Source organism: Equus caballus, chromosome 6, assembly GCF_041296265.1.
Source record: "Equus caballus isolate H_3958 breed thoroughbred chromosome 6, TB-T2T, whole genome shotgun sequence".
In the NCBI taxonomy this organism is placed as follows: domain Eukaryota; kingdom Metazoa; phylum Chordata; class Mammalia; order Perissodactyla; family Equidae; genus Equus; species Equus caballus.
This window is the reverse complement of record NC_091689.1, coordinates 65,796,614-65,809,658: the sequence shown is the minus strand read 5'-3', so window position 1 is coordinate 65,809,658 and position 13,045 is coordinate 65,796,614. Positions and strand designations below refer to the sequence as shown.

General features: G+C 42.2%; 1 protein-coding gene across 36 annotated transcripts in view; it reads right to left on the bottom strand.

Annotated features, from left to right (window-relative positions):
- Nucleotides 1-12,809, bottom strand: part of PPFIBP1 (PPFIA binding protein 1) — a 169,110-nt gene extending 156,301 nt beyond the window's left edge. For 25 of the 36 annotated variants that reach the window (XM_070271106.1, XM_070271110.1, XM_070271108.1 and 22 more), the window contains exons 1-2: nucleotides 12,532-12,796; nucleotides 882-961 (exon numbers count right to left, since the gene is read on the bottom strand). The gene's annotated coding sequence lies outside the window, so the exon portion shown is untranslated. Of the gene's footprint in view, nucleotides 1-881; nucleotides 962-12,531 lie in introns of all 36 variants that reach the window. The other 11 variants (XM_070271107.1, XM_070271114.1, XM_070271117.1 and 8 more) reach the window with 3 other exon arrangements.
- Nucleotides 12,810-13,045: the final 236 nt, after the last annotated feature.

Sequence of the window (13,045 nt, the reverse complement as noted above, 5' to 3'; positions counted from 1 at the left end):
CTCCAGTGAGTCTGTCACTTCTAAACAGGAGGGCATGAAATCCTTAGCATAAAGGCTTTTCCTCAGCAAGAACCACAGATGCTGCTGAAATTAAGCCTTTTGGGGTTCACTCTCTCAAAAGCTGATTTTGCAGTCTTTGAGATGGTTTTCTCAGAGGAACAGTTAACTATACCAAACTCTTTGCATTCACTATCTTGTTTCATCTTCACAACCCTACAAGGCAGGGTTTCTCAACCTCAGCACTACCGACATTGTGGGCCAGAAACTTCTTTGTTATGGCGGGGCTGTCTAGTGCATTGTAGGATGTTTAGCAGCATCCCTGGCCTCTACTTACTAAACATCACTCCTCCCTCCCCCGACAGCTGTGACACAAGAAAGGAGCCACACATCCACCCTTTCTACTTGAGTCTCCTTTGCATCCCTGTGGAGCCTCTTCTGGGCCTCAGTGCACAGCAGCCGGATGAACCACGATTCTCATCATACAAGCATTGACTGAGTCCCTACTGGGTAGCAGGCCTGGCAACAAGGCACGGTCATGGCCTTCAACAGTACACAGTCTATCTGAAGAAATACGACACAACCAGAGACAAGCCACTTGGAGTGTTAGCTTTGGAGAAAACTCTCGGTTTCCTCATCTGTGAAATGCAGATAATGCTAGTGCTGCCCTCATTAATCAACCGAGATGGTGTAACTAAAGTTCCTATCGTGAAGCGCAATTTCAAAAAACAACTAGAGACCAAATGTGTGACAATAAATAAACACAGGCATTGAAAGGATTACAGCATCTCAAAAATCACTGGGCTGGAAGGAACCTTCAAAAACAACCTGAACTCACCATCCACTTCTTTCTTGAACATTTAAAAATCCAGAGATTTACTTACCTGCTTCCAGCCGAGTTCGCGGGCTGAGCTCTGACTGAGGCTCTTAGCAAAGGCTCCCAGGTGAACTGCCTTAAGCGGGCCTGGAGGAAAGAGGAGGGTGTCAGCAAAGGTCAACAGACAAAGTAGAAAGGTTGAGAGGCCATAAGGCACCCAGGGGTGCAGAGCCTACTTCTGAGCACCTGGCAACAGGGAAGACAAGCACAGAGAAAGAGGTCAAGATCAGATGAGGCCACAAGGTGACACAGTAGTGACACTGGCCAGGAGAGACCTAAGAAATATTTCTCCTACAAAAGCAATCAAGGGCTACTGCAAAGCATACACCCAACTTCCATTATGAAGGTGGAGAACTTCATTTCTCAGACTAAAGGATCAGTATTCCAATTGCTTCACAGCCTTCCCTGAGAACAGGCAAATTCATGCTTTAAATTTACATAAGTGAAAGCGAAGGTTTTGCCAGAACAGAGTCAATCTTCCTCCCCATGTCCACAGGTCCTCCTGTTCTCTAGGGCACCAGCACAGCACAAGGAAACAAGAGCCCAGCATAGCCAGATCTTCTCTTTGTTAAATCTGAACTTCAAGAGGTGAAACCTCCCAAACTTTAAGTACTGGCTTACATTTCTTACCATGCTGTCCAGGTCAAATCAAACCTGTCTCTCCAGAGTCTCCAACCCAGGGCCACCAGGATGAGGACTCTGCTGTAAGCCACAGTCCACTGGAGATCAAAGAAAGCTTTGGAGCAGGCAGGGCGGCCTCATACCAAAGGTTTATTTGGAAGATTTGCCTGGTGATGAGGTGCAGAACATAGGGAAGAAACCCATTGCAGGGTCTATATCAGAGATGATGGGGATATGAACCAAGGCAATGGCAGAGGGAATGGAGAGTGATTCAAGAAATAGTTGAAAGGCAAAAAGGACAGTGCTGATGGCCCGGAGAGGGTCCCTAGGATACCAGACACAAACTCGACCCACTGCAAACTTTGATAATGAAGCTGAGACTTTAAGACCAGAGGGAAACTCAGGTTCAAAAGAGAGCTCCTTGACTTCCAAGAACCAGGGCCATCTTCATGGACTTGTGACCTGTGAAGTCACACAGAACCCCATGCTCACTAAGGCCCCACACTTGGTTTAATGCTCTGCTGTCATCATCTTGAGATTCTTAATAATTTTAACTTTGAACTTGTGTTTTGTAAATGAGGTCTATTGGGACAAGGGAGCGTGCATGTGGGCAGAGGAGATCTGTTTAATACGTGTGACCACCATTCCTTGCCGCCCCATTCATACATAATGTTTGCAATGCCCCATGAGCACAGAATTTCGGTGCACTCCGAATGCATAGGACTTCAGCAAGACTCAAAGCGAGCTCAACGTAAGAGTGTTACAAATACAACTGAGTAAGCAGGTGGGTGGGTGCTGACAGCTCCAGGAGGCCATGCTTTCCATTTCAATCAGAATTTGCTTTGCACGCAGAAACAAGGCAATTTCTTTCTAAGAAACACAAACAACCAAGGAATCCTATCATATCCTCTCTTACTCCTGTTACTTCCCTATACTAGCCAATCACTTACGCTGAAAACGATGCCACAGAAGGAAAAGGAAAGATCGAGCAACCCACAGCTCTTTGTCCTTTCAGTCCTTCCTTATGCCAGTCCTTCCTTCTGTAAGCCAAAGATTATCAGAACGTGTGCAAATCAAGTTGTGAAATAGAAGTCGTGAGTTGGTTTTGCGCAGTGTTTCCTCTGTTCTGGTAAGAACACTGTGCATATGCATTTATAAACTACAAAATACAAAGTGTGTGATTTCAGTAATTCTGCATACATGTTACAAGATCTTCATTTGCAGCTAACGCTGGCACTGCACAATACAAAGATGAACAAAATCCCTGCCAAGAATTTTAATATTTAATTTTTCTTCACCTCAGATGACTCAAAAGTAAATAAACACCATGATGAATCAAGAGAGACACTTGGAGAAGAAAAGGAGAAGCTTTTTATGTTAGTACCTTTAATAGCACTTTTTCCTGCTTTTTGAACAAGGGGCTACACATTTTCATTTTACACTGGGCTCCACAAATAGGTAGCTGGCCCCACTGAGAACCACTGAACTCAAGGATATCATGCCTATCTAAACATGCGACACGCACTTGGATAAGTTTTTACTGACATCTTTCAAAGCAACCCCCAAAAGACCCACCTCTGGACTGACGGGAGGTGCTGATTTTGAGCACCTCGTCTTAATTTTCAGATCGCTTCAGTTCTTATCTTTCAATCCCCTTACGTCATTACAACAACGAATCTGCTGAAACACTGCAACCTAATGTCTTTTCAACTAAAGATCTTTTTGAAATAATTAAACTGAAGACTAAAGACCTTACGGGGAACAGCATGCAATGCAGAGGCCTCTCTGCTGGACAACTCCCGTCTGTAGAGTATCTCCTGGGGCTTTGATGGCTCGGTTTTAACCAAACCCAGACTGTGGTTCCAGAACCAGGCTGTTTCTCACCACTCAAAGCGCTCAGGTTTCCCCGGGGAAGCTGTTCTGTGAACCATTAAGTCTGGTTGTCTAAAAATTCCCCCTTCAAAGACAGTCAAGTTTTCCTTTGTCTCATTTCATTCTCTTCTTCTTTTTTATACCACTACTTTCCACTTCAATAAATTAATTTCCTGCCTGGAGACACATCCTGGCAAATGTGTCAGCTTGTATTGTTTAGTTGAGAGACTTCTGTCATTCTTTCAAATTTTTTCTCTGTACCAATAATCCTGCAAGCCAGCCTCTCAGGAGCCTGAGTTACTTGTCTATGAATTTCCTTTCACTGCTTCCTATTAGACTGCAAACTCGCAGACTGCCTGAGGTGAACTTACTCAACTCTTATCGCTTCAATCTTCGACTTCTTTTCATTTCCCCCATCCTTCCTTCCATGCCGTCTGAAGAAGGGTTCTTAGGGATTCCAGGCTAACCTGCCACCCTCCACCTGATTTTTGCAACTATCCCTTATTTCTCCCCCAGACTTTGCACTCATTCCCACCTCTCTTTTGCTTCTTTCACGTCACCCTCTCTACCTGTACCTTCCCCAAACCCGAGCTATCACAGCATGTCTCTCCTTGTTCAATTCCTTGAAAGGCTGGGCCGACCGGGTCACCCGTGGTTCATCATCTCCCATGTATTCCTCGATTTTTTGCATTCTGGATTCCATCTCTATTGTGCTCCTGAAACCACTCCCTCCAAGTTCACGAATGACCTGGCGGCTGGACCAGCGGCAGTTTCTCAGACTCATCCTTGTAACAGACTCATGCTGCACTGGATGGCATGGACAGTCCACTTGCGTTGGGTGTGCTTCCTCCCTTGACTGCCACCGTCCTCCACTTCCCTGGTCCTTCCTCCTCTACCTCCTTTAATAACTGTTCTTTGGCCTGATTGTGTCTAAACGTCAGAGTTCCCTGAAGGCTGTGTACTTGCTTCTCTTTTTATTCTACGTTCTCTTCTTTGGCAAGTTCATCTACACTCACTCTTTATGTAACAGCCCTATGGAGAAGATCCATCAATTTAGGGTTTTGCCTCAACTCCAAACCTAAATTTCAAATTCTTGCTTAACATCTGCATGTGGATAAAATCAACTAACAGTTCTTCATAGCTTTTAAATGCCAAGTACAGAACTAAGCCAGAGGCAGTAATATGAAGTGGCTGAGGATACTGACCCTGGAGGCTGTATCCACCTGCGTTTAAATCCTGAGTACAACACACAATCTGTGTGACCTGAGGAAATTCACTTAGCCTCTCTGTGCCTCAGATTCCTCACCTGTAATATAGGAATAATAACAGTATCTTTTCTTAGGGTTGATGTAGGGATTAAATCTAAGTTAAAATATGTAAGGTGCTTAGAACAATGCTTGGTACACACCATATGCTATGTAAGCCTTGGCTATTATTATTGTTGTGGTTATTCTCCTAAAAACCTAATACCCCTACTAATATCCAACAGACTATTTCCAGAGTCATCTTTATAAAATAACAGTCCTCATATCCCTCTCCACCTTACACCAAAAAACTCATTTTAAAGCATAATCTTGTCACTCTCTTTAAAACCGTCTAAGATCTAGCTCCAGTATAGCTCACCTCTCTTAACAATATAGATCTTTGCATCTTATCTTGCTCTAAAACTAACCTCACTATATTCCACACTTTCCTCCAAACCCAAGTGTGCTCATTTCCCCCCACAGTGCCTCCTCAAAATCTCATCCTCATCCTTCAAGGCCCATTCAAATCGCACCTCCTCTATGGGACCCCACTCCCCCCAATCCTTTGCTCGAGTGACTAGTCTAATTCATAGCATGATCTTCCCCCGCCTACCTCCAAAAGGCCCAACAAATTGATTTTTTAAATTTTAATACTTTTTATATTTCAAGAATGCATGAGCGTTGTAAAATAGACATTAATATGCTGTAAAAACAAAACTAAAGCCCTCTGCATCTTCCCTGCCATCGTAATCCCATCCCCTCAAATCAGCCCATTTAGCAATTTTTCACACATTGACAAATATAAACTAAACATGTGTACTTGGTTGCTTTTTTTGGTAAAATATATATTATAGACATTCGTATAAGTCAGTATATTTTTTTCAACTTTAACAGCTGAACAGCATTCTAAATCTGTCTTATATTATGGTTATGTGTAAGAAAGGTCATTCCCTTTCTGCCTCCATCTCCTGTAGATGAATATTCTTAAGGGTATAAGACCATGTTTTGTCTGTCTTTATAGCTCCAAGAGGACCCTGTACCAAGGCCAAGAACTGATAGCAAATGTTCAGTGAAATAATAACAACAATATCTGTCATTAATCCAGTGCTCATTGTGTGCCAGAAAAACAACTGTTAGTGCGTCATATATATTATCATATTTAATCCCCATAACCACTCAATTATTCCCATTTCACAGAAGATGAAATCACATAGCTAGAATCACAAGGGATTCTAATCTACATTTATCTGACTCTGGAGTCCACTCCCTGCATCCCTATGCTACAGCTTATAAAATTTTCACAAGGACATCCTTTGCCTTTTCAACCAAAGCTGGAGAGCAGAAGAGCTCTAAATATTCTGGTTTAGGCAGGTGGGACTGAGCATAAGAGACGGGCGTTGAAATGAATGGCGAGGAGATGGAGGCAAGCGGCTATAGCTGTAAAGCTAATCTACCGTTCGGGGATTCAATCCGTGTTCAGTGAGAACCTACTCAAGTTGAACGACTTGCCTCCCCCTCTTGAGTCTCCCCACCACACTCTTCTTCAGAAACAGCTGCCACCATTTGTTGAAAATCTATGTGCCAAATGTGCCATTATTATTTCTATTAATAATTTCTGATTATTTCTAATACTGACAAAAATCCTATGAGACAAATTTCAGTACCACCATCTTACACGTGGAAAAAACTGAGACCCAGAGAAGTTAAATTACTTGCCAATATCAGACTGTAATAAATAGCAAAGCCAGGATTCAAGATGAGGGTCTGTAGGGCTCCAAAGTCCGACCCCTATTTTTGTCACACAAAATGCTTTTAATTCTTAGAGAAAAGATGAACTATGACTTTTTAGAATTTAAACTCACTTAAGATCACATTTGGCTGCAACTAACTGACCCAACTTCTGTGGTAACCGAATGGAGATTTTTTTCTCATAAGAACTCAAGAGATGGGCAGAAGTCTGGGATAGCAGTTCCAGAATGCCATCTGCTTACCCCTCAAGGGTCCTGTCTTTGGTCACAAGATGGCTTCTCTGCTTAGAAAATACTTTTAGGGAGGAAGAAGTACAAAGAGCAAAGGTCTAACAGGCAAGCTCAGAGGCTGTCCCCTTATAGGAGCTTTGTGGGGAGCCCCACCCAGCTACTTACACCTCATTGGCCAGGACTATGTCACTTAGACAGCGCCCCCCCCCCCAGCTGCAAAGGATTCTGGGAAATCAAGTTGGTTTTTTTTTTTAACTGGCCATGGTAGCAAATTAAACAAAATGGGTTCAGCTGTAGGCAACAAGTGAATGGGATGGATATTGACTGGGCATCCAGCTGTGTCTGCCCTACAGGGTGATGAAGAGTGTAAGTCATCCTAGAGAATCAAGGTACCCTAAGGAGAGAAAAGCAACAGAAGAACCTTAAATCTGTGTTTCAAAGCCCTCTTGGTTGTGCAAAGTCACACACTGATAGGATGAAGGCTGGAAGAATATGAAAGTTTTACAAAAGCATCCAAGCAGCTGATCCAGAGGAAAAACACTGAGACCCAGGTGACTTCACACAAATCATCCTGGCAGACTCACAGGTTCAACCAGAGCGTTTCCTCCGAGTCCTCACTTTTTCCCTTCCTCCCACTCACTCACTTCCCAGAGTTAATTTAGATGAGAACCTACAGGCTCATTTGACTCTTCTATCATTCACAAGAAAAAGTAGAGCATGTTCAAATTCTGAAGCAAACAAAATAAAATTCTCTACTATGTGTTGTCAGGAGAAGCAGCATCTTTAGAAAAAGATAATGGTTACAGAACATTATTTATGCAACTGCAGACACATTGTCAAGTTATTATATTAAGAAAACAGGCAATAGAGTTTTAGCCTTGTTTTCACTTTCTTCCAAATAAATTCAATAAACATTCCTCATAAAACTCTGTGGTGGTGAGATGACATTTGTGCAACGTACTATAGATGGAGAGAAGAATGACAAAGAGCCAGCAAAAAAGGACTTCTGTGAGCTAGATCCTAGGCACAGAAATACAAGATAACACAGGCATCTTGAGTGATATAGTAGAGTATTACATTCATAGCATGGAAGAATTAAGACACTTCCCAATGGGCCTACCTACTTCTTCCCAAGACTTACCTTGCTTGCCTAAAGAATTTGGCCACTTATTTATGAATGGGGATGGACCTGCCACTGAAAACATCTTTACTCTCTCTCTCTCTCACGAGGTAAAATTAAGTTTGCCCTTGTTAACAAACACACACACTAGGAATCAGCACACCTGCCACCTTGAATTTGTGTCTGTTTTTATGTCAAATGCTTGATTTCCCTAAATTAAAGGAAAGGTAAAAATAACTAGCCTTACTCTGGAGTTCAGAGGGTGTCCATAAAATCTACAGCCTCTCCCAAACATTATAACACTTGATCTTCTTCCTACATGATCCTCATTTAAGACATGAGCCTTTGCCAGAATGACGGATACTCAATGCAATTCGAGTTTGTACAATTCCCGCAGTCATGGACATTTTTAGGTGCACCACTGCACAGAAACCACTAAATGATCTTTCTATTCTGAACTCACTACACTTGCCAACAAAAACAAGGATGCGCATGTGGGCCAGTCAAAATGTGAGTCACAGCAAGTTCTAGGCAGACACATAACCAAAGTCCAATCACAATCTGACAACACACCCACCTGGACCACTCGGAGTCCAAACCCACATTTCAGAAATAGAAGCTCTTCAACGGGTGCAGACCGGTACACGTTTCACTCAGACCCTCCTCTCCCGTCAAACCTGCCTAAGAAGTGTGCAAACTTAAAACGCCTGGAAGGACCCATTTTTTAAACTAAAATCCAGTTGTTTGGTGTTTCAGATCCTTCAAAGTGTAAAAAATATTGAGGTAAAAGAAGCTCTCATCGAGGTTGCGGAGAAAAAGGAACCCTCATACACTGCTGGTGGGAATGCAAACTGGTGCAGCCACTATGGAAAACAGTATGGAGATTCCTCAAAAAATTAAAAATAGAACTACCATACGATCCAGCCATCCCACTACTGGGTATTTATCCAAAGAGCTTGAAGTCAGCAATCCCAAAAGTCCTATGCACCCCAATGTTTATTGCAGCACTCTTTACAATAACCAAGACGTGGAAGCAACCTAAGTGTCCAGCAACAGACGAATGGATAAAGAAGATGTGGTACATATATACAATGGAATACTACTCAGCTGCAAAACAGAACAAAATCATTCCATTTGCAATAACATGGATGGACCTTGAGAGAATTATGTTAAGTGAAATAAGCCAGCAAGAGAAAGATAATCTGTGTATGACTCCACTCATATGAGGAATTTAAAACTATGGACCAAGAACAGTTTAGTGGATACCAGGGGAAAGGTGGGGTGGGGGGTGGGCACAAAGGGTGAAGTGGTGCACCTACAACATGACTGACAAACATTAATGTACAACTGAAATTTCACAAGATTGTAACCTATCAATAACTCAATAAAAAAAAAAAAAGAAGCTCTCATCGCTTGGCTTTTTTGAAACATTGTCAACTAACGGAGACCCGGCATCAATAATTACCATATTCAAAATAAAGAGTGTAAAAGAAATGGAAGTGTTTTTGTATTTTGTAGGGTGGGTTAGTTCAGTTTAGTTTTTTTTAAGGCACTAGCTCCACTTAATAAAGCCTCAGTCTTTGTGGTGGTGACATATGTGACAAAGCTGTAGGTTTTCTGACTAGGAAAAAGGTTTTGACATGGACTGTGATGATTTCGAGAAAAAATGACACACTACACTACAGACACAAGGAACTGCATAAGCCCAAAGCAGTTTTTGGGTGGTGTCAATTTTTGGACAGTTTGATGGCAGATTTAATTGTGAAATTATTAACCTTTAGTTGAAAGGAAATGCTGGCCAGAAGATAGACACTTTGCTCCCTTTATCCCCAAACAACACCCAGTGTCACTAACCTTAACAGCTTTGAATTTCACAGTTAAATCCATCTGTTCAACCATGATTAAAAATAATCATCATGGCTCCCTGAAAAATTTCACAATTGGCTGCTCAATTGCGATTTTTTCCCCTTAATTTCAGTACTAATATGACTTTCTAGGGAAATCTATGGGAATAAAAAAGTCATTATTGTGCAATATCTGTTGCCTATGTTTTTACCTGGAAGCAATGTTTCTTTAATAAAGAACCAAGACACAGACCCAAATGTGAATGGATATTCACTCATTCATCCTCTCATTCATTCATTGTTTTGAAAAGGTAATTCAAAACCAGGTCAGAAACATGTAATAATATCTTTGGAATGATAGAATGATGAATGAGGTCTTCTTTCCATTAAAAGTTTGAAAAATACGCTATTTGAGATAGAGGTACTTTTAAAAATCGGAGATGAAAAACTCAAAAAGTTTAATAATTTTAATATAACAAATTATCAAGATACTCTAAATTAACTACAAAAATTAAATATTTCATGAATATGAAAGACAGGTTTTAAAAATAAGTCAGCCAGTCAATAACTGAGGGAAAAATGACCTTGTTCTGATTTATCTCATGCTGCCACAGTGAGTGATAAAAAAACAACATAACCAAAACAGAGTTAATGAACTCTCCCTCGCTGAACTGTTTCCCAAAAATGTCTATGATGCCCTTGGAATGAGGCACTATTGATCTGAACTACATTGTGCCCTGGATCTCAAGTCAACATTTGTCCACAAAGGCCAGATTATCCTATTTTTTAAAGCAGCTGTTGGAACTATGATAGTTGCTGGTCAAAGAGAATTTAACCAAAACCTGATCCCACCTTTCTCAATAACTCAAAGGTCTTTCAAGTGTTATCCTTTAAAAGTACGACGTTTTACTATACCACATCTGCCTCATAATCACGGACCAAGAAAGGGGAATATTGGTTAAAACTAAGTATGCAAAATTACTGTTTTACTCAAACTATGAATAATATTTAAAGCTTTGGCACATTCGAGTCCCTAAGCCAGGACTAGTCTCTTGGAAAGAAAGTGTAAATCAGAATTTGGCACACCAGGATAACATCCCAAAGATACTCTTGACTTGACTGGTTATTACAAACTGCAGTTCGAACACTCCATTGGCCAAGGATCCCATGCGCTCACATCAGCCCACAGGAATTCCACATCATCTTCTCCTTCCCACTGAAAAAGTACACTGGAAAACAGTGTTTGACGTACTTCCTATAGAACATAAATAGAAAAGATTTGTCCACCATTCTTTCAGAGCCATTAGGCAACGTCTGTTTCTTAGTTCAAAATACAAACCAAAATTAAAATGGTCTGGCTTTCCCGTACAGCACACCTTCTCTTTGCAAAAAACCTGCTCTTTATCCACCCTGTGCTATTTCATTCTTTTAGGAACTAAGAACAATACAGACCCAGGTGTTTCATAAACAACAGCAAAACAAACTACTTCTTTCCAGCCCTGAAACCTAACTGTCAGCTAGCTAGAAAGATGGAGAACCCCACTTATAAAGTCCTGTATCTTCGCAATTCCCGACTTTGGTTTCTTAGATGCAATGTTGTGGCTTCTTTCTTTCCTCTCCTCATCTCCTGGAAATGCCCTTTCACTCAGACACCTGGGATGCAGCTTTGACTCACAATGAAGTCCTCGCCCGCCCGTTTCCTCCTGACCTGGAACAGAAGGATACTCACTGCTGAGGAACAGTGGTGAAAGAACAGGGAACTTGACTCAGGAATCTCAACCCTACATTTTTTTTTCTTCTTCAAAAGAAAGAGCCTTACACACTGATAAGTGAGGGTTCTGAATCAGTTTATGGAGGTAATTTTTTTCTCCAGAAAGTCAATCACACCCAGTTAGTGACCTGGGCACACAAAATCTCACAGCAAGCAAAAGAAAGGATTTGAAACAGGAAATAAATAAAAATCAGAATTCTATATTTCTACTTCTGAAAATATTTTTTCTCCCAACAAGCAATTGCTTCCCTAAATACCAAAATTGAATGCTAAATCAAGTCCTCTTTCTATTGCTTTCTGTACTTTTTTATTGAAAGGAAAGATTTGTTTTGGTCCCACATGTTGAAAAATTCACGTTCCTATAATTAAGAGTTTGTGTGCCTCGCCTTCTGGCCACATTGCCCTGTTAAAACTCCCTTCTCGAAAAATGACCCCTGAAATCACAACTACCAGCCCCCATCCTTTCCTCAGGCAGCCACGGAAAACAGATCTGAAGATTCTCAGCTGCCTTCCTAACCCCTCCAGATCACAAAGTTGGCACTCAATTAAAATGTTAAGAGTGAAAAAGAGTTGGAGTTTTAGAAGTGTGCCCCCAAGAGACCGATTCTCCCACAAGCTCATAATTAATACACTCCAAGTGAATTTCTCATATCCTGACTGGACCGTATAAAAGGATTTATGATGTTCATATATAAAAATATATATAAGAATGTATAAGAATCACAATAATCGTCTTTCATTTAAATCAATATTAATAGGTCACAGGGGAACGAAAAAATACAAAACTTTTGTTCTCTCTCAAAGAGCATAATTTTTGAGTCGACATTTCATAAACTTTTTGTGACATTTTAAAATAACTCCCCACCCCTAGCCACCCACACACACACATACACACACCCCACACGCTTCTTTGACTGGGGAGTTCTCAAGCACTATTAGGAGACCAAGGTGCAGGGATCTAAGGACTCAGACAAGAGCTTACACGTCCAAGTCTGGAGGTATTTTTCACATACGAGCTAGTCGGGCGCCCCGGGAGTAAGCTCTACCCCCCTTCAAAAAAAAAAGTGCCCGTTCCCACTGGGAAACAGGAGTGAGTTGCAAAAGGAAATCGACCCGGGGAAGAGGAGGAGCAGCTGCAACACCCAGAGGCAACCACACAACGGTGCCACTTCCCTCTGGTCTCCGAGTGCAGCCGAACGCCCTTACCTGGGGGGTGGAGAGCCGCCGGCACTACTTCCAGAAGTTCTGGTTCACCTTCCCTCGGAGTTCAAAGCCCCAGCACTCGGGCCCCGCCGCAGGCTCGCCAACCCCAATCCTTTCCAGTCCCGCTCCCGCCTTCCCCACCCTGTCGGCCCTACACCATGTCAGGAATCCGGGCAGGCACCGAGCTGGGAGCTGACATCACTCCCAGTTCCAGGTACCTCCCCCTCCCACTGCCGCCTTCTCTCCTCCCTCCCTGCAGGAATTAGCCAAAGAGCGTTCGCAAGGGGGTGGGGTCGGCCGCGCCCGGGCTCCAGCTGATTGGGCCCGGGGAAAGTCACTCAGAGGAGTCAACTAATTTTATACATTCCTCGCTGAGCGAGACTGGGGCTGGAAGTGGCTGTTGATAGGAAAAAAAATGCTGCCTTTCCTGCTATCTCTAAGGAAAAGGAGATAATAGGATGGGGGGAAACCTTGCGGGTCGTGTTGTCAACTTCTCTTGGCATATTTACTGTGTCCC